This window comes from Camellia sinensis, chromosome 1, assembly GCF_055761805.1.
Source record: "Camellia sinensis isolate YWXY chromosome 1, ASM5576180v1, whole genome shotgun sequence".
NCBI lineage: Eukaryota > Viridiplantae > Streptophyta > Magnoliopsida > Ericales > Theaceae > Camellia > Camellia sinensis.
Window position 1 is genome coordinate 133,122,669 of NC_138961.1, and position 13,048 is coordinate 133,135,716.

Genomic DNA, 13,048 nt, shown 5'->3' on the forward strand with positions numbered 1-13,048 from the left:
TGGGGAAGAGCCGAATTAAGGTTAGTTCGGCTCACTCTGCGGCTAAGCAGAGTCGTGTTTACTTCGGTTATGTGGAAGTTCGGCCATGGTAAAACCATCTCACTTGGTTTGAGCAGTGAGAGGGGTGTTGAGGGATAAGCATTATCCTTCAGGAGTATGAATCCTAGAAGGACTCTGCATGGAGGAATAGAAGTCCCACTAGGATTGTGCCACACGAAACCTATAAAAGCTCACAAACATCACCTTGGGAGAGGTAACACACAACTTTGCTTTCTGAATACACAGAGCTTTGTCTATTTGTCAAGCTTACTGACTTAGGCATCGGAGAGGTTTCCGGCACACACCCGCCGGCTAGCTCACGTTTGTGTTTTCAGGTGATAAAGCGACGTCGTACGGAGGAGCGCAGACTTGGTCAACAGGATTATACGAGAATGTTTATTTCTTTCCCGTACAAACACCATACTTAAATCAATGGGTGGAACTATGACCACCACCACTACTGCCACTACTACTACCATTACCTCTTATCCACCATCACCACCACTCCACTACTGCAACTGCTACTACCATTACCTCTCATCCACCACCGCCACTCTATCTCCTCTACCACTACTACAACTTCACCACTAATTTCCTTCGTCATCACCACCACCACCACCACCTCTTGTCCACCACATTCACCACTACTGCCACTCTTTCTTCTCTGCCACTCTCATTTTAGTAACAAAAAAAAAAAGGGCCGTAAAAAAATATTTTTCATTGACCAAAAAAAAAAAAAACTTTATTTTTAATGGAAAATATTTTTCATTAAAATATTACCCTTACTTCTACAAAAAAAAAAATCATTAAAATAAATATGAAACAAATAAATTTTCAACCTTAGTAACTAAAAAAATAAAATATTTTTTTTTTCATTACCCCTAATCATCACTCTTTGCCTTTATATCTATGTCTTTCTCTCTCTCTCTCTCTCTCTCTATCCCACACTGTGCTCGCGTTGCTCACTCTTTCCATCCCCTCTTATTGAATTATCGATGTCCCTCTTGATTATCGATCACTTTTCTCTCTCTCTCTCTCTCTCTCTCTCTTCTTTCAATCGCTCATCTCTCATTTCTCTTAATCACTTGTCGAAAGAGAAAAAGGTCAAAAAATGAAATGAGCCTCTCTCTCTCTGCTCCCTATCTCTCTTGCTCATCTTTCTTTTCTCTCTATCTCTTTCTATGTCTTTCTCTATATCTCTTGTTCATCTCTTTTTGCTGTTTCTCTCTCTCTCTTTTTGTCTATCTTTCGCTTATCTTGTTTATCTCTTCTTTTTTTCTCTGTGTGCGTGTGTGTGTGTCTCTCTCTCACTCATCACTATTCTCTTTGGCTCTCTCATCTCTCTTGCTCATCTTTCTTCTCTCTCATTCTCTCTCTATATCTCTTGTTCATCTCTTTTTACTGTCTTTCTCTCTCTGACACTTATTTTGTTTCTCTTTTTTATTTTTATTTGTATTTCTCTCTCTCTCATCTCTCTTCTCTCTCAATCGTTCATTTCTCTCATTCACACTCATATTTTTCTCTGAGCCCATTGTTGTTGAAAGAGAAAAAAGTCAAAAAATGAAATGGGTCTCTCTCTCTCTCTCTCTCTTTCTCTCTTTCTCTCTGTGTCTCTCGCTCATCTAGCTTTTCCCTCTCTCACTCATCTCTCTAAAAAAATGAGTTTACGTTGGTTTTTAAACAAAAATCTAAAAATTTGACTAACAATTTTTTTTAATTAATTGTTTTTTCAAATATTTTTTTAATTATTTTTTTTAAATAATTTTTTTCAAATAAAATTTTTTCAATTAATTTTTTTCCAATTAAAATGTGCATGATCTCATTGTCATAAATAATAAAAAAATAAATATAAATATTTTAGACTTAGATAAAAATATTTTTTAGTGTATAATTTTAATTTTTTTAAATATTTTGTTCAAACGCATTTATAATTTATATTTTTTAAATTAATTAATTAATTAATTATTATTATTATTTTTTTTTTCTCCAAATCTAACCGTCCATCTCTCACTCACCATCTACTCACCTATAACAAACAAAACAAAAGAAAAAACCCTAAAATCAATCGTCTCCCTCACTCTCTCTCTCAGCCTCATCTCAACTCACTGTCTCTCTCTCTCACTCTCTCGTTTCTGCACCGATCACTCTCTCACTCTCTAGTTGTTCATCTCATCGCACCGCCGATCTACTCACAGGTAAACTCTCTCTCTCAATCTCTGTCTCTCTCTCTCTCTCGCCCCAATCGATCGTTGATTTTTTTTGTTTTATATATATATATATGATATATCTCTCTGATCTGATCTGTCTCCCTCACTCTCTCATCTCATCAATCTCACTCTCTGTGCATCTCTGCACCGATCGACTCACACACAGGTAAGCCTCTCTCTCTCTCTCTCTCTCTCTCTCTCTCCCTGATCTCTCATCTCTGCACCGATCGAATCTGTGTTTCTTTGGAAATAAATCTGATTTTTTTTGTGGACCAACAGATCTGATTTTTTGAATTTGTTTTGGCCTGTGTTTGTTTTGTTTGAGGTAGCTTCGGTTTCAGATTTGTTCTTCAAATTGTTTTGGCCTCTGTGTTTGTTTTGTTCGGTTTCAGATTTGTTTTGGCTAGTCTGCATCGAATCTGTCTGTATGTTAAATCTGAATCTGTTCAAATTTGTTCAAATCTGTGTTTTTTTCTTCAAATTTGTTCTTTAAATCTGTGTTTCTTTCTGTGTTTCTGTATGTTAAATCCGATCGAATCTGTGTTTCTTTCTTCAAATTTGTTCTTTAAATCTGAAATCTGAATCTGTATGTTATTTAATTTTTGGAATTCAGATTGACCAACTAGGTGGAATTCAGACTGATTACATTCAATCTGTATTTAATCTGTATATGTATTTAATCTGTATTTTAATCTGTATTTAATTCTGAATCTGTATTTAATCTGTCTGTTTACATTCAAACTGATTGATTCTGTCTGTATAAGTTGTGTTTTAATCTGTATTTAATTCTGAATCTGTATTTTAATCTGTATTTAATTTTGAATCTGTATTTATAAGTTTTAGTTCATTAATTATTAATGTTGGAGCATTTTAAAAAATATGAGAAAAAATGGTCCAAAATAAAGATTGGGAGAAAAAAAAGGTTTAAAAATAAATTTGCAATATTTAATTCAACAAATTTACAAAATTAAACGGTTCTTATCATCAAAAATTAATTCTACACTGAGTCTACCAAACCTAAGAACTCCCATAATAAAATGATAAGTTAAGAAAAACCAAATCCAAAATTCAAAATCTACTCCAACACTTGACGAAGCTCAAGCTAAAAAATATATAAACCGTCGGATCACCTAAGGATGATAAATCGATGATCAAAAATCAAAGTTTGACTGAAGTACGAATTAGGTTGGAATGATTGGCTTTGATAACGACTTTGACCGTAGAAAAATTGAAAAAAACAAGAGAGAGAGAGAGAGAGAGGGGGGGGGAAGCTGGTGGTGTTGTTGGTGGATTGGTGTCTTTTTCGCAAATTCCTATCTCTGTTGAATGAAGCAGAGGAGAAAGATTGGAGAGCCATAGCTTTCTCTCTCTCTCTCTCTCTCTCTCTCTTATTGATCAAGAAATTTAGGGAGAGAGACAAATTAGGGTTTCGTTTCAGAAACCATATGAATGTCATGCGTCGCCTCAAGAGCATCGCTTCCGGCCGCTCCTCTGTTTCCGATCCTGTAATTCTCTGTCTCTCTCTCTCTCTATATATATATATGTATAATATTTGTGTGTACAAAATGCATATATATGGATGCTTATGTGTAAATAAAACAAAGGAAAATGAATTCAAAGAAAGGAAAGGAAATTTTGAATCTTGTGATTTGGGTTGTGGTTGTTTCAGGGCTGATACATATAGTTGTTTAGATTTTTTTTTTCCCCTGCATTTTCTTGTATAATGAAATTGAGCGATATTTTCATTATATATGTATGTGTATTTTTGTATATGAATTATCTGCATTTATACAGCATATACACACATTTTTGTTATTATTTGTTCCACCTTTTGATCTGTCGACCGGATTTTTATGTTGCGTAATTATTGATTGTTTCCCCCCTTTTTTTTTCCCTTCCTGTTCTTGTCCACTCCGTTTGGATTGGGTGGTTTTGGTGAGAAAATGAGAGAAATGGTGAGAAAGACAAATCTCTCAAACCTGAAGTGGTGATATTTGATATCTGAATGTTGAGTATTTATCAACAACAAAAAAATCTGAATAGTTTATATAAAGGATCACATAATGTATTCCACATGGTGATTGGATGCCAGTTTGAAAGGAGTTTGGGTGCGTGAAGCTAAAAAAGAAGGGTGCAATAACACTACTCATCATTTTTTCAGTGTTCATTGTGATCAAAATTTTTTTTATTATTTTTTATTGTTTTTGCGTGTGGTAGGTAAGCAGTTTAGATATACGCAAAAAATAAACATTACAATGAGGCTCAATACACCCCCATAGGGGACAATAAAGATAGTTGAGCAAGCCATCAAAACAAAGCATTCAAAGACCTAGTGATAAAATAACTCTCACAATAAAACAAACTCTCACAACTCAAGAGCTAGGCCAAAGAGACAAACAACATGCAAAGTTAGAGGACAACACTTATTATTCATAGAAGGTATACAACTAGATTTCTTAGACTTAGTATAGAGGTTAGCATCCTAAGCAAGCTTAAGATTTGCAATTCTCTCAAAGACGTTCATGTAAACATAGGTGAAACCATATCCAGTTTTTAATGCATAATACATGTTGATACCTCATTTTTACTCCCCCTCAAAAAATACCCAACAATATTGGACCAAATTTTTTTTTTTTTGTAAACTTGAGTTATTCACTAACAAATAAATGTAAACATTTTATCTGATTTAAAATGAAGAAATTTAAAAAAATTTATTTGAGCTTGTATTTGATGTTACTGAGTACATCAACGTTTAATTTACAAGAAAACTTGTTATAGTGCTTAAATAAGATTAAACAAAGGATAGTGCATGTGGAGATAAGCTGTCTTTTATCGTTTTGTTTCCCTCTCTTTGTTAAAAGGCATCCCCAACTCAACTCAACTTGGATGGCTACAATCTCCCTAAGCAAAGTTTTTTTTTTTTCTCATTTTTATTCCTTAATTTTATTATTGGAAAATAGTATATACTTTCTTTTTTTAATATATTGAGAATGTTGTGTTGACAATACTTCATGCATTTTTAATTTTTGTAGATATGTAACATTATTATTTAATACAAAACTCTCTTTATTATTTAATCAATAATGCGACATCCTCATAGTTTATTACCTCTAATGATATGATATTGAGGTTAGATCCCACATGATGGAATGTTTAAAATTTGACACTTGTCAAACATATCATTAGAGGTAATTTTTAAGAGTGATAAATTAGGTGTTTGAAATATTTTTCTTATTCAATACAGTACTCTCTTTGTAGATATTGTTTCTATGTAATGTTTTCTAAATTGATTAATGTGAGTGATCAATGAAGAGATAACAAAGCATTGTGGATTTGTGGGATAGTGCCATATTTAGGTGTGAATCAGCATTATTTAAATAAACCAGTGAGGTTCTCTCAGATTATCTCCGTAAGAATGACCTAATTTATCAACTGAACATATTGACTTAATAAATTGGGTCGAGCACAATGTCTAATAAAAAATTTAAACAAAATAATCAAAAAGCATGTTGAACAAAATATCCGATAATTTGAACATAGTGTTTAGATAGAGTGCTCAAACAAAAAATTTATCACATTTCTATGTTGGGACTTCACATAATCTTGAGTTCACAAAAAATTTATCACATTTCTCTCTCATATGCTTTCTTTGTTTTTAAACACATATTTACATTCACCTTTTACCTGATCTGTCTATTTCAGGTATAGAAAAGTTTGGGCTTTGGTGGTAATGTGGTGGTGAAAGTGGTTTAGTTATTCAATAACAGCTATGGGTTCTTCTTATTTTGAGGGTAATAGTAAACCTCTTGATTTTTTTTTAATTATTTTCTTTCTCTTTGTTTTTTCTCTTTTGTGGTTTATACTTGCTAGTGAATGAACTTTGATGATATCATTAGCTTTTGTTTTCCGGGCACACAGTTGAATCTTTTGAAGGTCTTTGGGTGATGGGTCTCGAAGCTTTAGCTGATCTATTTATTAGTCATATTTCATGAGTATTGTATCGATTTGTGATTTTAATGATTTGGGTTTCATTTGATTTTGTTGGTTTATGAGGTATTGATTTTAGGTTCTAAGATTGCCCTTTTTTTGTGGCATTAATCATTTCATAATTGCTATCCAATTGTTTCTGGGTGGGTAAATTTGATCATCAAATCTTTGGCGGGTTATGCAAATTGAAATCTTTTCTCAGCTTATTAGTATTCGTTATCATAATGTGAAATTCTTACTTATTTACTATAAGTAAAGGTTTATATTATTTGATGGATTGGTGGTTTCTGGGGCGTCATTACATAATTAATCCTTTTAGCAGCCCTTCATGGGAATTGAAAATGCAAAGTCAAATGAAGTATATTTAAGCTTCCTGCTTCTTTAATTTGTTACGAAAGTTTTAGATAGTGAGGGTCTGTTTGGGAAGAAAAAAGTCGGGTTTTTTTGGCTAAAATAGTCACAAAAAACAAAATAGGCTATTTTAGCCACAAAAAACAAAACATCAAATCCAACCCATAATCATTACAATCCCCTCTCACAAAAAAAGTCAAAAAGCCAACCCACTTCCCAAACGGAGGCTGACTTCATTTGCCCGATTTTATGTGGCTGCCCTATAATAATCCGACTACATTTGACATTGTTGGGATCTCTTTGTCATTGTAAGTCAATCATTAATTTAATTTAATTTATTTAATTTAGTTTGGTGTGGCTTTTCATCCGAGTTGTTGAATTAATTTGTGTTTTTATTTTTCAGGTTAGAAATTTTTTGGAGAGATGCAAAATATGGTCGAAGAATTCAATGACTTAATTTTTCAAGTTTTTTTTTATTTTTTTTATTTTTTAATATATGTAAGCACAGTTTAAATTTTTTTATTTAATTCCTTTGTACATACTTTTGAACATATTTAACTTTCATTTACGAAATATATGGCGCTATTTCATTGAATATGTGGTTATGATTCAAAGTATAGTATATAGTGTGTATTACATTCTTAAAATGCGTGTACAAAAATAATATTGATTATTCTTCAAATATGTCGAATCTTTTTAGTAATTAATCACACTAAAAGATGTGATCTAAAGTTTATTATCACAGGTTTTATTGGTTTTTAATCACACTTAAAAGATGTGATTTAAATGTTTTTAATCACACTTAAAAGATGTGATCTAAAGTTTATTATCACAGGTTTTATTAGTTTTTAATCACACTTAAAAAATGTGATCTAAATGTTTTTAATCACACTTAAAAGGTGTGATCTAAAGTTTATTATCACATGTTTTATTAGTTTTTAATCACACTTAAAAGATGTGATTTAAATGTTTTTAATCACACTTAAAAAGTGTGATCTAAATGTTATTAATCACACTTAAAAGGTGTGATCTAAAGTTTATTATCACATGTTTTATTAGTTTTTAATCACACTTAAAAGATGTGATCTAAATGTTTTTAATCACACTTAAAAGGTGTGATCTAAATGTTATTAATCACACTTAAAAGGTGTGATCTAAATATTTTTAATCACACTTAAAAGGTGTGATCTAAATGTTATTAATCACACTTAAAAGGTGTGATCTATACATTATTAATCACACTTAAAAGGTGTGATCTAAATATCTTTAATCACACTTAAAAGGTGTGATTAAAAATGACCATTTTTAATCACACTCCCAAAGATCACACTTCAATAAAACTTAAAAGGTATGATTAAATAACAAACATCACACCAAAAAAGTGTGATCTTTATCTGTTTTTGTAGTAGTGATATGATCCACAAAGAGGTTGAGGTGTATGTGGACGACATGATTGTCAAGTCCAAAGAAAGAGAGGGCCACTACACTGCCTTGAAAATTTTTTTCCAACGGATCAGAGAATATCTGTTGCGACTGAATCCTCAGAAGTGCACTTTTGGTGTCACAGCAGGGAAGATGCTAGGGTTGTTGGTTGATCCTTCCAAAATCAAGGCCATACTAGAAATGCCACCACTAAGGACTGAAAAGGAGGTGCGAGGCTTTCTGCGAAAAGTGCAATTCATAAGACGGTTTATTGTAAAATTACCCTTGACTTGTGAACCACTATTTGGTCTCTTGAAGAAAGGAAAAAAATTCCAATGGGATGACTGATGCCAGGTTGGTTTTGAACAGATCAAGCAGTATCTACAGAACCCACCCGTGTTGTCACCGTCAGAGCTGGAGAAGCCGTTGATTTTGTACCTGTCAGTAACCGACACGACAATGGGCTGCATGCTTGCACAGTGATCTAAGGATAAAGTGGAGAAAACCATCTATTACCTGAGTAAGAAGATGCTGGAATATGAGACTCGTTACACTCCGCTGGAGAAGGCTTGTTTGGCCTTGGTATGGGCTACCAAGAAGTTGAGGCACTACCTGTTAGCTCACTCCGTAATTCTGATTTTGAGATTAGATCCCATCAAATATCTCTTTGAGAAACCATCACTTACGGGTAGGCTAGCCCTTTGGTTGCTTCTTCTCTCCGAATTTGATTTGAAGTACATGACTCGCAAGTCTGTAAAAGGGAGAACGGTAGCAGAGTTCCTAGCCGACCACCCAGTGGAGGGAGATGAAGCAGTAGAGTATCTATTCCCGGATGAGGCCATTCCGCAGGTCGAAGAAGAGATTTGTACTATGTACTTTGACGGAGCGTCTAATCAGTATGGTTATGGCATAGGGATGTTGCTGATAGCACCCGGCAATTTCCACATACCTTTAGCTTTCAAACTCCAGTTTAAGGTATCAAACAATGAAACAGAATACGAAGCATGTATCGCTGGCTTGGAAGCTGCCCTGGAACTAGGGGCAAAATGGTTGGACATCATTGGGGACTCGAACCTGGTTATGTCTCAAGCAAAAGGAGACTAGAAGGTTAAGGAAGAAAGAATGAAAATCTATCACCAAACCCTGGATGTTCTAATTCCCAAGTTTGAGAAGCTAACCTTCACGCATCTGTTAAGAGAGAGCAACAGGTTCGCTGATGCTTTATCAACTCTATCTTCTATGATAGACATCCTTTTGGGAGTTCGGATGCGTCCGATCATTATTGAACAGAGATATGTGCCGGCCTATGAGTTGATTGCCGCGATAGAAGAAGTACAAGATCAAAACCCCTGGTACCATGATATCTGGAACTTCTTGGAAAATGAGGATTATCAACTAGGGGTAAATGCCAAAGATAAAAGGGCAATACGGCGAATGGCTGCTCAATTTATCATCTGCGGGGATAAATTCTACAAAATAGGCCATCTGGGAATGCACAAGTTGTGTGTTGATGAAGAAGAGTCGAAGTGCCTAATGGAGGCCATCCACGGAGGAGAATGCGGATCACACATGAGCGGAGTGATGCTAGCTCAAAAAATTCTCCGACAGGGTTACTACTGGTCAACCATGGAGGAGGATTGTATCGGTTTTGTTTGGCGATGCCACAAATGCCAATACATGCAAATCGCATAAATATTCCGCCGTCGAAGCTGTGCAACATGACTTCGCCATGGCCATTTTCAGTCTGGGGAATTGATGTTATTGGGGCAGTTACTCCGAAGGGGTCAAACAGGCATGAGTATATCCTGGTGGCAATAGACTATTTTACAAAGTAGGTCGAGGCCCAATCCTACTCAATGCTGAAAACTTCGCACGTAGCCAAGTTCATCAGGAATAACATCATCTGTCGTTATAGGGTCCCGAATGAAATCATCTCGGACAATGGTTCCTACTTTAAGAAAGAAGTGATTGACTTGTTTGAGAAATCCAACATGGCTTTTCATAAGTCATCCACGTATCGGCTGCAAACCAACGGAGCTGTTGAGGTTGCCAACAAGAACATCAAGCACATTCTAGAGAAGATGGTGGAAACCTATAAGGACTGGCCAGACAAGTTGCCATTTGCTCTCTGGGGCTACCGAACATCAATCCGAACTTCTACTGGGGCAACTCCGTATTCTCTAGTTTATGGGATGGAGGTTGTTCTACCGATTGAAGTTGAAGTTCCATCGTTGCAGGTTATGGCTGAGTGCCAGATAGCAGAAACAGATTGGCAGCAAAGCAGGTTCGAGGAACTTATGCTGTTTGAGGAGAAAAGGTTGAAAGCACTGTACCATGTCCAAAGTTATCAACACAGAATTGCCAGGGCTTTCAACAAGAAAGTTAAGTCCATGAATCTGAAAGAAGGGGATTTGGTGCTCAAAGACAACCGAGCTCACATCCACGACCCTAGGGGCAAGTTTAGACTTAATTGGACTGGTCCTTACATCATCAAGTCTATTTGGACGGGTGGAGCTGTCATTCTTATGGACCTAGATGGCCTCGAATTCTCCCAACCAATCAACATGGACAAGTTGAAGAAATACTACCCTTGAGAGTCTCGCTAAGCCAAAAACTCGAAAGGGCGACCTAGGCAAAAGTTAGAGCACAAAAAATTAGAAAAAAGAAAAACTGAGCTCACAAGGTTGAAAACCCAGAAAGGGTGGCCTTGGCAAAAGTTAGAACGCAAAAGGAGAGTGTTAATACCCGAGTGAACCCTAGCCAACCTACGTAAGGCTTGATTCCCATCTTCGGGATACGTAGGCAACTTCATTCTGAAGTCCAACCATAAACACTTCCAAATCAACTGTGTCCATGTGATTGTTTTGGTCATCTTTGTCTTTTCTATATCCAAGAGTTCGGTTTTGATCTTCACTATGAGAGCTGGTTACAGTACAGTGCAGTGCTATTCAGACAAGGGGCAACTTTCCGTTTGCTAGATTCGGGGTTGTACATCTTAAGGATAAATTTCGGGTGTGTCCAGTTGTGATCCTTATTGAAAATAGTTTTGAAAAGTTTTAATAAAAGTTGATTTTGTTCAAATTAATATTTTTACAACTTAGACCATATTTGGACCAAAATGAAAATTTTCAGTACCCACAACTTCAATTTCATTGATTTTAATACAAAGTTCTCTAACTCTTGATATACATCAAAGTTGCTTTTTATTACATTCAAAAGGAAAACTTGAAAGTTAGATCAAAGAAATAAACTTGGGGTATTGATGAGTCAGGTGTTTCTACGTCCTCTCCCAGAGCTTGTGGAAGCTTCAGATGCTAAAGTAGGCCTGGTTTGCGCCTCACCCTCAAGCCAAGCTATGCATTCGCTAGAAAGGGCGCAACTGAAATTGGGAGTGGGAGCCAGAAGTTCTCTTGTCCTCCATGCAGTGGGATATTGAGCTAGTTGTGAACCTCGGATTGGAAATGGAGCTAGGTACTCTACCCCCTCTTCTGGGCTAGTCTGGTTATGTCCAAACTTACGCCTGAACTAGAATGAAAAATAGAAGACACAGTGTGTCAAGCCAATCAACTGAATGCTAGGTTGTCGAGACATGCTATAGCTCATCTCGGGCAAATCAAACTAGGGGCAACACCAAGCGATGTCAGTAGCAGACCTGTTGCACATCCAGTGGCACCACCATTCCTCGTTCGGGAAATCAACTAGTTGTTGGCGAAAGAAATAGCCTCGTGCTAAATATGTAGGGCAAAAGTCCACTACTTTCAACCTATCCATGAGCCATATCTGGGGAAGGATGAAAAATAAAAGAGATTAAAGAATAGAGAGGTGTATGTGGAGAAAAAAGTGAGAAAAGGTTTTGAGAGAAAAACAGAGCTTGGTGAGAAAACGTTTTGAGAGAAAAACAGAGCTTGAGCGCCAAGTGATGTAAGGAACACATGTGAGATAGGGTGGGAAACATTACCTACAAGAGTAGTGGACTTCCTGCAAACTTGGTCATCTCCCGCCTACGAAAGGCGTCCAAGCCCATCAAATTCTCAGCTAGTGTCAAGTCAATGCAGCTCTTGCCCTCTTTCAGGCCTTGAGCTACTTCGATCAAGTGAATGCTAGACCCTCCGAAGCTAGGGGCAAGCAGGAAATGGACCAACATACACAAGTAGAGGGCATGCTGCCGAAAACATTGCCAAAGACGGTTGTCGCGGTCACCGGCATCAGAAAATAGGCGAATGAGATTGGGAATGTCTAATGCTCCGTTGTGAACCAAAGATCGGCATCGTGTAAAGTGAGCCCACACATTCTTCCTAAAGCCTGGATGTGCTGAAACGCGACTGGGGCAGAATTTCCTCATCACGCCGAGATTTCATCAAAACTTGGAATTCTTCAATTGTAGGACACATCTCTCCCACCCCCCCCGGGCGGAAGTTAAACACATGTGTAACTGGGTTCCAACATCTAGCCGCGGCATAAAGGAATGGAAAACACAACGGAGTACGACTTAGCGGGAATAGTGCATTTATCCCGAAACCCCGAAAATTCCCTTTTTCTGAGCCATCCAAAATTGCAATCCAAGATGAGAGTTTTTCAGTGAAGAACGGCTCCATTTGTGGCAAAAACAGAGCTAGAATGAAGAAACTACGAAGTCCCAACTTTTGTAGAAGATAAGGCACGGAGTGGAAGATAGATGACAGCAATCTGGAGACTCATTGCATTAATGGCCGACCGACCAGTTAAGGTAGCCGACCGGCCACCTTTAGTAGCCGACCGTTCACATTTTGTGGCCGACAGCCACCAATAAGTGGGCGACAGTCCCTGTTTGTGTCCGGCAGAATGCCTTTGGTCTTCCTGTGTGTTGAGAATGCTGAGAACCTGTGTTTTTATTCTACTCCTAGTGCATTCTGCTGTTTTGTTTTAGTAATTTTGTTGAGTCACTCTCAAGTTTGTTTTAATTTGTTTATCGAGTGGTTTCAATTTGTTTATCGAGTTGTTTTGTTGTTGCTTATCGAGTTGTATTTGTTTCGTTTATAGAGCTGTTGTTTTGTTTATCGAGT

General features: G+C 36.5%; 1 long non-coding RNA gene across 1 annotated transcript; it reads left to right on the forward strand.

Annotated features, from left to right (window-relative positions):
- Window positions 1-2,049: 2,049 nt before the first annotated feature.
- On the forward strand, window positions 2,050-6,385 carry LOC145789961 (uncharacterized). The gene is made up of 2 exons (XR_014328515.1): window positions 2,050-2,234; window positions 5,949-6,385. It is a non-coding gene; the product is annotated as an uncharacterized LOC145789961 (long non-coding RNA).
- The last annotated feature ends 6,663 nt before the right edge of the window (window positions 6,386-13,048 follow it).